Source organism: Notothenia rossii (assembly GCF_949606895.1).
Source record: "Notothenia rossii genome assembly, chromosome: 1".
Classification (NCBI taxonomy): Eukaryota; Metazoa; Chordata; class Actinopteri; order Perciformes; family Nototheniidae; genus Notothenia; species Notothenia rossii.
The window spans coordinates 51638213-51652100 of record NC_136912.1 but is presented as its reverse complement, the minus strand read 5'-3'; the positions used below and the strand labels follow the sequence as shown (position 1 = coordinate 51652100).

The following is a 13888-nucleotide window of genomic DNA, read 5'->3' as shown; positions in this document are numbered from 1 at the left end:
TCAGAAAGTAGCGATCTGTGTGCTCAGTGTGTTTGGATCAACATACACATGTGAATCAAGCTTTTCACACATAAACTTAATCAAAAGTAGCGCTCGCTGCTCCCTGACTGACAGCACTCTTCACCAATGTCTTAGGATTGCATTGACATCCTATGAGCCAAAAATCACTGCTCTTGTTCAAAACTAAAAATGTCCCTTCTCCCATTGAGAAAGTCAGCGATGACAAATCACAAATGAGGTGATAGTAAGCACCTAGTTTACTATAGTAGGCGTGTAGTGTAGTATTCATTCATATAGTTACCCGTATCCCTTGTTATGGGTTTGTGCACTGAAGGGTTTGACAGTTCTTTCTGTATTCATTTAAATGCACTTTGTAATGTGTCTGGGTCAAATGTGACCAAAACGTATGATTTATTTTGCTTTTACTTGAAAAGTGAAAAAATAGTATTGCTACAGTACTACCTCTTTGTGTTGCATTGGAGCTCTTTAGCTGTGTTTTTTGTATGTGAGGACATTTATTAAGACTGCTATTATTGTATTCAGTAAATGCACTTTGGGATGTGCCTGGTTCAAAAAACATAACCTGAATATTTGACTTCTAAAGCAAACAAATGTAATGCTACAACTGTGCACTTTTTTTTCAGATTCTGTTAAATTAATGCTCATTTGTTGTGTTTTTATGCACTTTTTGACCTACCTTTTGTTAGATGAACAATGAATAAAAATTGCATGTTTTTCCTCGCAGTAATATGTGTTGGTTTAAAATGTGTCACTACCCGCTTTTTACAGGCCGCTGAATGTCTGGCCCAGCTGAATTTTGTAGTTATAAAATCTGGCCCAACTGAATGTTTAGTTGAATAGCCCTGGTCTGGAGGCAAGAGCTTCGGAGCTAAGAGGCGGCGTCTCTCTTACGTCGAGGCGTGAAGGAAACTAAACCCACCTCCCCTGAACATGGGTCGACTGAAGAGTCTCGTCATGCCTGCCTACAAGCAGTAGTGCTGAGCAAAGTGACTAGAACGCAACCACACACTTATAAAAAAAAACACACTTTATAAAGTCAGGCAACACTAACCAGGCTTCGTGTGATTCTGTTTATTTGTACCTTACTTTGACCATCCGTTCACTGTTATTGATCATTGTGGAGAGAGGCAGACGTTTTGTTTTGTATTATAGCAGCTATCGGATGGAATCAATACATGGGCTGCACAGGTTGTCGTGTCCGACTATTACAAGTAGTATCATAATGAAAAATACACCGGTAAAATGTGCCTGTAGAAAACAGTTTATGCCACAATAGGATAGCAATAGCAAGTAGTCAGTTTAGCTTCGGTTGCTATGCTAACATCACCCATTTTATATCAGAGACACTTTAAGAACAGCGTTGTGATGCCAAACACCGTCAATTCAGACTGACACACATTCACTTAAGGGGAACTGGGGATATGTATCAGGTGCTTGTGTGACAGTCAGACAGTGAATACTTTAGGGCGGCCGCTGCAGTGTGTGCTAACCGGGAGATAACGGGAGAATAAACTCCCGTGGAAGAGCAGCCAGCACTGCAGCGGTCGGTAAATGCCGCTGAAACACATTAATAAAAAATGAACCACGGCACTCTGGAGAAAAGCATAAGGTTGGAGAAGTTGTTATTTAATTTAATCTGGCTTTGTGTGATTAAAAGCAACACGATCATCGACCCGACGCAGTCCCCCATTGTTGTTGTTGTTGTGAGCGCCGTAACGCCGTTGGGGAGCAAATCAGCGATGTAAACGGTGACGCAGCAGCAACAGCAGCACCAATCGGGCTCTGGGCGGTGTGAACAAAGCGGGAACAGAAAAGGGAAACCGGAGCTGAACCAAAAAAACTCTAGCTCGGAGCTAGAAAGGGAAAAGCGCTGGTGTGAAAGCCGCAATAGTGATAGCCCTAAACTTTAAATCTACTACCCCAGAATAAACATACAGATGTAGCACTGAATTTCAGACTCCAGATTACAGCTTCCTGCCTATGACCTGCCAAAGACCAGTATAGAGGAATGTTAAGCCCCCCCACTATTTTCCAAGAGGGCGTTGCCAGATTTTCAATTTCAGGTTTTAACCAGGAGATGGCGCTTCATTCACAAATACAGAAAGACAAGTTTCATGGACTTTCAGTTGTGTTTTGAAGAGCATTTGAACACATCAATATTTTAGATCAACTCAAGTATATCTAATCTTGTAATTCAATAATATATAGTCTTTATATATTAAATAATCATAATTATAATGTAAATGTTTACATTACACTTCTCTATTTGTTATGCTCATACTTTAACCTTTACAATCGTTTGATTTAATATGCAGTATATTTTTTGTATATTTTTGTGTTTGCCTCCTCCTGCTCCCTTTCGGACACATACTGTATGATTTATTATTATTATTAATATGAAGATATTATTAAGATAAGATAAGATGTTTACTTTATTGATTGAACATTTTAGTTTAGAATGTGCTGTCCCACGGTAATTCAGAAGGCTCACAGGTCACATTCCGACCATTATTTAAAACAATAGGTGCTTTCACACCGTCTACAGTTTGATTTGTATAGAGGGAGCTCTGTCAGTTTTCGAATTACCCATTTGCTTTCGGGGAGCCCTATTTTTCAGAGCACATCCTGCTACTAAATATATCACACGCACGCTCTGTTGACTGGCGCAGCAGCGCAGATACGATCAATTGCTATAAAAACACTCTTCTACTAATACAGACGGTGTCACTATGCCGGCGGATGTGGCCGTTGTTGAAGCCTCTTCAGGCTCCGCATCGGCAGGCCTCTCCCTCGGTGTGGAGCTGTCAAGCTCGACCCTAACGCCGCTTACAGCCGGCCAACTAAAAGTTGTTTTCCGTTCACGTTGTCATTTTTAGACTCCTTCGCTTCTTTGCTTGTGAATCCAAAAGCTGTGACGCTTGGCTGTTTTCGTTTTGCCATATTTTTTATTACAAAGCCAGAGTTAAAAAAATATCAATATGAACATTTCAAATACCGCGCCGGCATCACCGCCATAACCATAGCAATGTAAGTAAGAATGCAGCGCCGCCGCGTACAGATGGCAACACCCAGACATATTCACAAATATAAAACAAATATTCCGAAACTGTAATGAACAATAACTATTATTTATTTCAAGAACTGTTATTTACAGAAACTCAACATTTCTAATCTGTGTGACACAAATATGCACGATTGTTTTGGGCTCCCCCTATTTATCTCAAAGTCAGCCTTCAGGGGAGCTCCCTCCCTCTTCGGGGGAGCCAAGCTCTCCCTAGCTCCCCACCATTTCGAACAGTGTCTGTGGCTGAACGGCCAGCGATTAGGTGCGGCACATTTATCATGGGTGATCAGAGCTAACTGCCTGCCGTCAGATTTCATTTAAAAAACAGATCTGATTTTAAGACTATTTCTGCGCTCATAAAGAATGATAAGAATAAGAATGCGTATGGAACTGGTTTCATTAATTAGTGAGTTTATTTAACACTAGAACCGCCAATCGGGTCAATTTGTGTGATGTGTGTTGTGTGTGTGCAATGTAACTTTTTTTCAATAAAATATTAAAGTCTCCCAGTCCGTGACTTTTCCTGAAAGTGTGTTATGTAGCACCCTATGTTGTTAAAAATTGCATTCTAATAGCGGGATTTGACGGGTATAGGTAGGTCTATACAAAAACCTCTGGCGGTTCTAGTGTTAAGGTAATTAGGTACAGTAGAAGCCCTTTTTTTATCAGTAACGAATTTAGCAGTTGAACAGAAAAGTCAACTAACTGAGGGCCACTTGCAATGACAGTGTTGTGTCTAACTGTAAGCTTGTCACTCATAGTAACCTACCGTTAATTTAGCTGCTGGAGAAGAAAGATCAAGGGGGGAGGGGGGGAGAGAGCTGTGGTTGATGGGCCATTAGTTGTGTAAATACACAGCTGAGAGCTGCCGTTTCATTCAGACTGTTTAAAAAACGGTAACAACGGACAATTTTTCTTAGTGGATGCATGTCAATTTAAATCAATACATACAATTTTTTTTTAAATCCATACAACTATTTTTTAAATCAATAAAAACATTTTCTAAATCCATAAACGCATTTAAATTAATATTGGGAGTCATGTCGTTACTTTGTTGAGAATGTGGCCGTGTAATAAGCGGGATAATTTGCAGCGACTTGTTCTTTATGGGGAAAATAACACCAGTCATGTGTGTGTAGAGGTGTGTGTGGTTAAAACACTTTCATGAAGTGAAGGAATTTCCTTCTATAAAACAGCTGTGGGCAGCAGTGAGTGTCACGGACATGAATTCATAGATCAAGGCAGACTGGTGCACACACTCTCCTGTCCTGCCAGGCGACACGCCCGTTCTAAGCCGTGTCCCTCACTCACATCCCAAGCATCCCCAAAAAGTGTATTATGTTGTTACATCTCAGATCTTATGTTTCAGTTGTGCTCTCTCTATGTTCAGTGATGCAAACTTGTCACCTTTCGGCGAAATTCGCCGTTTTGAATCCAAAATAAGTCGTTTGTGTGATTCATGTAGATCTGAAATAAAAATATATTTGGGGTATGGGGGGGGCTGGGACCCGGAGTAATCTGCGGCCGTGAGCTGTTATTTGCCATCATGACACGCATGGTGTTCTTTTTTTATATATTATAATGAAGTACGAGCTGTGTGCTCGAGTCTTCCTGCCTGTCGGCTCTGCTCATGGATGTATAATAAGGCTCTGCTGCTCCGAGATGATGGTCTAGCTTCAGCAGCTACATTACCTACGGGTGCGTTCGTTAATATTAACTGTGCGTCCGGAGTCACTGTGGCACAGACTGGACCGCTGGTGAACAGCTGTTAGAACGGGCTGTTCAGGTTTTCAGAGCAGAGCTCCCTGTCGGAGCGTCAGAGCGTGATGTGAACTGAAACGTTTTTCTGTGGCAATATTATTTAAGGAATCGTTGAGCTAGCTAGCTAGCATACATTGTCACTATCTGCTAATGTTAGCTTTAGCCTTCTATTTCTAATAGTTTTTTTCATAGGCTATAAACAGAGGTGGTATAAGTATATATATTGTACTTGAGTAAAAGTAGAAGTACTCAGGTCTTGTACTTGAGTAAATGTAGAAGTACTCAGATCTTCTACTTGAGCAAAAGTAGAAGCACACAGATCTTGTACTTGAGTAAAAGTAATAGTCCCAGAGTGTAGGAATACTCTGTTACAGTAAAAGTCCTGCATTCAAAATGTTCCTCAAGTAAAAGTAGAAAAGTATTATCATCAAAATATAGTGAAAGTAGCGACAGTAAAAGTAGTCATTGTGCAGATTGGTCCATTTCAGAATAATAGATATGATATGTTTTATAATGATTGATCATGAAAGTGTTCTCAAAGTTGGTAAAGGTGCAGCTAGTTTGGATGACTTTGTATACTGCAGGATAGCTTGTGGATTTACTCCAGGTGGAACTAAAGTCGGATTTAACACTTGATTATATTTCACATCATTCATCCACATCTGTAAAGTAACTAAAGGTATTACATACATGGAGTGGAGGAAAAGTACAGCATGTACCTCTGAACTGTAGTGGAGTAGAAGAACAAAGTAGCAAAACATTGAAATACTTAAATAAAGTACAACTATCTCAAAATTGTGCCCAAGTATAGTACTTGTTGAGTTTATGAACTTAGTTACTTTACACCATGTGGCTATAAAGATAAAAAGACTTAAGCCTTGCACAGAGGCATGAAAATACATTTTCAAAATGCTCAACAGTGCTGCCAAAATTATAAACTGACTGCTACACAATTTAAAATAAATGCTTTTATATATTTCTATTAGATGTGACTCTTTGGCGTTTCTGTTATTATTAACACTGCTGCTTTAGTTGTTCTGACTGCTAAAATCCTCTATTATTCCGTGGGGTGGGGGAGCCGGGGGCTCGGATCCTTGTCACCTTTTTCATACCTGATGAGTTTGCATCCCTGTATGTTAAAAAGCCTCAGTCACCTTAATTCATGTAATAAAAACATCTCAGGTCAGTAACACTCAAAGCTAAATGTGCAATACCATGTTCAGCTATGTTACTATTTATAATGTTATTGTTGTTACATCAGAAGATGTACATATTGGAATGATTTCTTAACTTACAGTAGGCTATTTTTTACAATGTGTGTTGGAAGGATTTATTAAATTACAATGAATATTGTCATTGTTGAAGGCTTTTAGAGAAGGGTGAACTATAAGCCTGAATTACATAACATTTGATACCTAAAAACATAAAAGCCACAATAAATAAATCACAATTATTCTAGTTATTTTTACCTCCCGTATTGCTTTCAACCCACCAGCTTTTATGGTGTTGTTACGTCACTAACTGTAAGCTTGTCACATACAGTCTATGGTCACTCAGAGTAACCTACTTTTAATTTAGCTGCTGGAGAAGAAAGATCAGGGGGGGAGGGGGGGAGAGAGCTGTGGTTGATGGGCCATTAGTTGTGTAAATACACAGCTGAGAGCTGCCGTTTCATTCAGACTGTTTAAAAAACGGTAACAACGGACAATTTTTCTTAGCGGATGCATGTCAATTTAAATCAATACATACAATATTTTTTTAAATCAATAAAAACATTTTCTAAATCCATAAAAGCATTTCAATTAATATTGCGAGTCATGTCGTTACTTTGTTGAGAATGTGGCCATGTAATAAGCCGGATAATTTGCAGCGACTTGTTCCTTATGGGGAAAATAACACCCTTCATCCAGATGAGGATCCCTCCGCTACGCTTTGGGATCCTGATCGACCGACGAAGCTCCATTAAAATATACATATTTTTGGTGAATTACTGAGTTTAGGCACGTTAATAACGTTTTAATGAAGTTGAATACAGTATATTCATATGTGTCAGTGATTTCATGTCAATTCGGCGAGCATAAATATAAATGATCGTGGTGAAGATGATGATTAAATTAGGATTAAAAATCAAGAGCCGGGCTGCATGCATTTCCTCCCGTTCGTTTTTTTCGAATAACAAAATTATTTTGTTAAATAACAACATGGTGATGTTTTGTAATTGATTAGATGTTTCTTATTTAGCACAGTAGTATGATATCCGTGACATATGGATCTTAACAAAGTTCCGCTGTACATCCAGCGTACTGTATCTGACTTTATTTCACATGAGCTCCAGTGTGGAACCCCACTGCACCCCCTGGTGGATCAATGATCCATTGCAGCTGGCTTCATTATAATTACATTTATCTATCACGGGGGCGGTCTCAAGTCAAGCTGGAGGTTTTCCCTTGAGCGAGGGCAGATCACGTACCAATCACGGCCCTCGCGTTTCAAACTGTCTGAAATGAATCGCTACATCTGTATGGACATGGGTTACTATTTAAAAAAAATGTGCAAATCTATTTAGGAACCTATACATGTGAACATATTTTAAGTGGAGGTAGACCTGAAATCCTCTAGGGGGGTCCGGGGGCATGCTCCCGTTTTAAAATGTTGGACTTAAATGCATCAATCTGGTGCACTTTGAGGGGGAAATAAAGAGACTACACCCATATAAAACAGAACTGTATACATTTAAATAATCATAAAAACATGGCCATAACCAATAACATACCATATCCAATATGAAAAAACATTGAAACTTTTTTATTTATTTGTTTTTGGTTCATTTATAGTTGTGTGTGTGTCTGGGCTCCTGAATCAGCCTCACCTGTCTCCCTCTCCTCCCTCTCCTCCCTTCTCCTCTTTGAGGCAGCAGCAAAGAAGAGTTTTAGCTCTCACCAAGTTTTTAAAGTTTATCTTACCTTTTTTCACATAGTTAAACATTTTTTTTTATTATTCATGCATATTTTACTTATCACTCCCCCTTCAAATGGATATATGTGTTTACATAGGCTAAATGGTGACCAAACCGTTTGAGACCCACTGAGAACTTAGAATAAGTTAACTATCTAAACACTCAGAGAGTCCTTTACCTCACCTGAAATGTAGTTATCAGTCTCTCGGTCAAACAGGAGAGGACTCTCCTCCACCTTGTTGACAGCTCATTATATCCGTTAGCGCAGCTAGCTAGCACCAGATGCTAACAACAACAATACACGTAACCGGTGAGCGCGCTTTCTTTCTCGCTCGCTCGTGCCACACATACACACCCTCCCGAGCTTGAATGACACGCAGAGACCAATCGAGGGCATTAGTATGATCTATATGAAAGTGGCCATGTCGGCAGGCCACGTCATGTAGACAGCCAGTCATCCTCTGTGAGGCAGACTCAGACCCACATTTGCGCAGCGTTGCGTTCACAATACATACATAAAAAAAAAAATCCTCAGGCCATCAGGCCACTTAAATAATATAGGGTATTACCCAGGCCCAGACTGGCCACCGGGAGGACTGGGAGGTTTCCCGATGGCCAGTCTGGGCCTGGGTAATACCCTATATTATTTAGTTACTATACCCCTCAGACCCCTCAGAAAGGTGCCAGAAACAACATTGGCACCGATTAGATTATTATTATTATTATTATTATTCGTGGCTAAATTTATCGTATTTCCTATAACTATGTGTTACCCATGCTCTTACCTTGATTCTGAAGAACTGCGACTCTCTCATCCAGGTTTGGTCACGTAAAGTGCAAAAGTATGCCGTCTTTACGACGGTACCTGAGGATTGTGGGTAATGTAATCGCAAAGCGGACAGGCGTCGTCACAACAATAGCTGAGGATTGTGGGTAGTGTCAGTGGCGCCAGCACACACACCGCCTCGCCAGTCACGTATGCGTAGTAGTTTATTTGATATTTAACAACAAATACACAGCCAGGGAGTCGCTTGATTTGAGCTTCCAACGCTCATACTGCAGCCCCTCCCTCTCCCTCTTCTACCATGGTAACACTCTGATACTCGCGCGCACCACTCTGATACTCACGCGCACCACTCTGAGATTTGCGCAGACAGCAGCAGGTTCCAGCAAAACATTTCTTTCTACTGACTAGACTGGAGTTGACAAAAATCCACCAGACTTCTAGAAGGTAAGTCGTATACGTTTGTTGCCTGTTAAGCCCCACAACACTTTAGGTTTTAGTGTGTTAGCTTAAGGTAGCAAAAAACTGAGATATGCTTCGCTTTAGCTGTTATTCTGATCAAAAATTGTGTTCAATGGAATTAAAACGAGAAAAACGCTGGAAGACCTGGAAAACAGGCTCAGTAAAGGCTGGCTTGACTTCAGGTATAATTAGTCTGTAAACACACTTTGGCGGTTATCCTAGTTAGCGTTAGTTTAGCTTGCTAAGCTAACGTTAGCTGATGTCGGTATGCTGGGCTGGTGTAATGCGTAGGCTACTATTAATCACTGCTGTGTGTAATGTCAATTTGCAGAAAATGAAGAGAAAGTCAACAGACATATCTTCTTATTTTAAGAAGGAGATGAGTAAAGGAGAGAAAAAGCTGGCAGGGGAGCAGCAGCATAGGGCTAGTGAGGAGGAGGAGGAAGAGGAGGAGGAAGAAAAGGAGGAAGAAGAGAAGAAAGAGGAGGGAGAGGAGGGAGAGGAGGAGGAAAAGCATGATAAGGGTGCACAACACCGGACAGCAGCAGGCCAGGAACTGGCAGCAGCATCAGTCAAAGAAGGGAGACAGAACAAATCAAAAGCAGCTGTTCCTGGACCACCAGGCGATATGATGACTGTGACCCTGATAATGAAATGGATGCCTAGGCTAGAAAGTAATGTTGGGCTCGTCATTCTAAAAAAGTACTGTATTACTCATTGCTCTTTTCTCTTTCCAAAGGTGATATTATAGTACTGTGTGACGAGTAATTTATTATTGCCCAAACACTGAGAGAGAGTAAAGTAATCTGGATAATTGTGTGGTTATAGTGTTTCTACATTAACAAGTCATGACATAACCACTTAAAGCATTCTGATTCATGGTTATTGGTAGTTGAGTTTGAATAGAATTGTCATATATAACAGAAGTAGTTATATTCATGCCGCATTCATCTCATTAGTATGCATAAAAAGTGACAGGTCACACCTCCCCCAATTATGCAAATGAGCTAAGTCCCGCCTCCCATTTGGTCGAGGTGTGATATCCCAAGTAGGTGTGATATCCCGAGTAGGTGTGAGATCCGTCGATAGGAGGGGGTGATGTGTATTCACAGGTGTGAAAAAGCCCCCACTGTAGCGCCTTATGGCATAAAAAAATAAATAAATTAGTATGCATCAAAACTGACAGGTGAACCTGCCCCCAAGTGTGTGTGTGTGTGTGTGTGTGTGTGTGTGTGTGTGTGTGTGTGTGTGTGTGTGTGTGTGTGTGTGTGTGTGTGTGTGTGTGTGTGTGTGTGTGTGTGTGTGTGTGTGTGTGTGTGTGTGTGTGTGTGTGGACCTTCACTGCTGTCCCCCCATGGAGCTACAGGTGCCTGTTAGGCTCTTAAGCGCCCAGGGTCCTGCAGTCGGCCTGAGGCTGTAAAGTACAGAAAAGCAGACAGGGGGGTTGCGAGGTGACTATGTATTAGAGAGCCTGAGGAGACACATTTTACCGCCCATGCCTGACTGTTTATCTGTGCATTTTCAACTGTACACAATATAACACAAAAATGCCCTGTGCTGCTAAGAAATAAGTTCAGAAAGCTCTGACTCCAGTGGAACACTTTTAGAGTCAAAAGTAACTCTCAATGTATTTCAGACAGAGTATGCAGATTCGGGCTGATCAGAACAAAGAAAGCACCTTTTGCTTCCTAGTCAAAAGTGTTGATGAAGTTAGTCTGCACACACTCCCTTACTGTCACCCTTACCTCGTCCTATGGCTGTCAGGCCTTTTGGTGTGTGTGTGTGTGGGTGTGTGTGTGTGTGTGTGTGTGTGTGTGTGGGGGTGTGTGTGTGTGTGTGTGTGTGTGTGTGTGTGTGTGTGTATGTGTGTGTGTGTGTGTGTGTGTGTGTGTGTGTGTGTGTGTGTGTGTGTGTGTGTGTGTGTGTGTGTGTGTGTGTGTGTTTGACTGTGTGATCCTGTCCTCCTCCCCCCTTCCTGCCAGCTTATCAGAAGACAGAGGGGGATGGAATTTAAAAACAGTTACCTTACACTTGTATAGACAAGTTTACGCGCCAAAACAAGGGTAGCGCCATAACCCAACACAAATGCACTTCATTTCCGCCGGAAGTCTTTTGCACAGCGTCTGTCGGTGTAAACCGGTGTAAACAGTCAGACGGGCACTGGTGTAAACACAGCGATTTCGATGCTAACAGTGATGCTAGCTTGGGAACACGATTCTACTTCTTTGACTGGAGATGGCGTTACTCTCCCCCACCCGAATTCAGTGCAAAACTGGGAGGATAACATGACGACGTGGCCCAGCATAACGTACAGCAAAATGTGCTCCTACTTCGTTCAATCCATGGCAATAGATGGAAAAGCAATGGACAGTCTGAAGGCATATCATAAGGCTGCGCACATTCTACTTTGCCCACATGCTCCCGAAAATTGTTGACGATTTTGTTGAGGGAAGGTTACAGTTCAGCATTTTAAAACCAAAATAAACTGCCTTATTTAGGTCATGCCCACAGGAGCCAACAGTTGTCTGTTGTTTACATAATGCACAATTTACATGATCTCTTTATGCTGTGCAATATATCATATGTGCCTGTACTGTTTGAGTGAAAATAAAGTTTGATGTAATTTAATTTCATTATTGCACTGTTATTGCATTATTGCATTTCATATGTTCCTTAGAGTGCTACAATTTCTTTTAACACAGTTCATCATTCATATTAAGCTCATACTGTACATAAATAACACTGAATGAATTAATTGTTGAGAGGAAACTAAAGAAATGGCTTCAACAAGAAAGATCACATGTTTAATCCTAACAGGTATTACAAATTAAAATATAAAAGCAGCCCACACAATTATATCACTATGAAAATATTCATATATAATATTAAAAAATACAATGCATGCAGTATTTGTTGTGTTTATCTGTATTTAATGAACAACATGGCTGGGTGCTGGGTGCTGGTTTGTGGTCGTAGCACTCTCTATCTAACCACTCTTTCAGGTGCTTTCTCGAGTGATTGCAACCAACTACCGCACACGTAGTTCCCGAACCACTTTTCTTCATGTTGTAATTGTTATATCCTCTTTGTCTCTGCGATATCAGTGCTTTGTCGGCACAACGGAGCTAGCTAGCAAAACAAACCCAGTCCGCCAAAACGGAAGTGCATTGCATCGAAGGGAGGAGTTCAGGATGTAGAGCGGAAACGGCTCAATAACTTGTGTATTGTTCTCTCTAAAACAAAGTGAGACTGTCTCCCCCCTTCCTGCCATCTCTCTGTTTTTTTGTTGTTGTAATGCCAGTAGACAGAGTGGTGGAATTAGTTTAAAACAGTCACCTTACACTTTAGTTGTCCTCTCTAAATTAGATTTAAGGTTTTTAAAATGATTAGTGTTAATTAAGGGCTATTGTTATTTTTGGTTTAAAAGGGGATAGGAGTTCAACTGTAAAAATGCACAGGATCATTCTAAGAAGTGTGAGAGGGCTAATAAGCCAGCACCATACTTCCTCTCTGCGTTTTCTTGACCTGGATCTGATCTTGAAAAACTCTGGTAAGTACTTTTTATTTTTATTTTATAATATCATGTAATTATTTAATGTTGCTTGGTGTGTGTTAAACAACCTCTTTGCATCTGTTGTATTTATTTTGTAACAGCACTATGGCTCGTAATGGTTTAGAAGTTTGGGAAATATTTTTTGTGTGTGTCTCAGTTCAGGAAAGTCTGAACCAAATACGAATTGGAATATTAGAAAGGATTAACTCTTTTGGTGGAACCCCATATGATTCATTCCCTGTGGAAAGTGAGTATATATGTATTTAAATCTGTATGTGTTTGTATCTAGCTTATTTTTAAAAGCAAATATGTTTTTTTTTTGCTGATGTGTAAAATATTCAAAATAACGTTTTATATACTTACTCTCTTGTTAAAAGGTGATGAAGTTTGCAGCGTAAGCCAGTGTACCAAAACCTACCCTCTATGGAGTTTACATACAGCCTACCTTCTGCGACAAGTGCTGATCTAAGTTTGATCTTCAGTGATCCTCTCACACACCATCCCTCAGAGAGCCAGACAGACTCGTCCCCCTGTAACGCCCCCCTTCAACAGGTCTGATGCTAACCCCCCAACACAACTAAGGAACTCGTTTTATTTTAATTGCCTAGACAGATTTTGGCTTTTTTCTCTTGCCAAGATACTTTTAGACACACTTTGAGGTATTCAAAACCTTAAAACTAGAAAATGAAGTATTGTCTGATTAGATTTTTTCTTAAAGACTGTTTATTATAAAATGTTTATTTATATAGCACCTTTCAACGCAAGGCAGTTCAAAGTGCTTTACAAACATGAAAGACATTAAGAAAATGGCATTTAAAAACAGTCATTAAAAAGCAAAGATAATAAAATAAGCATTAAAAGACAAAATACATGAATAAAAGTTACAGTGTAGTGTAAGATATAAATAGTTCAATTAATAGCAGCGGCAAAAAGAAAAGTCTTCAGCCTGGATTTAAAAGTAGTAAGAGTTGCAGCGGACCTGCAGGTTTCCAGATATTTGTAACATAATAACTGAACGCTGCTTTTCCATGTTTAGTTCTGACTGGGGACAGAAAGCAGACCAGTCCCTGAAGACCTGAGAGATCTGGATGGTTCATACTCTAGCAGTAGGTTAGACATTTATTTTGGGCATAAACCATTCAAAGCTTTATAAACCAGCAGCAGTATTTTTAAATCACTTCTTTAAGGTAACTGAGTAACCACCGGTTGTTATTTACTGACGTTAGGCAGATTTTCCGCTTTTTTTTTTCTTTTTTCTTTTTTCTTGTGTTACTAAGATACTTTTAG

General features: G+C 40.2%; 1 protein-coding gene across 2 annotated transcripts in view; it reads right to left on the bottom strand.

The window, feature by feature from the left end:
* Window positions 1–13888, bottom strand: part of LOC307015846 (uncharacterized protein) — a 32818-nt gene that overhangs the window by 4452 nt on the left and 14478 nt on the right. The window lies entirely within an intron of this gene.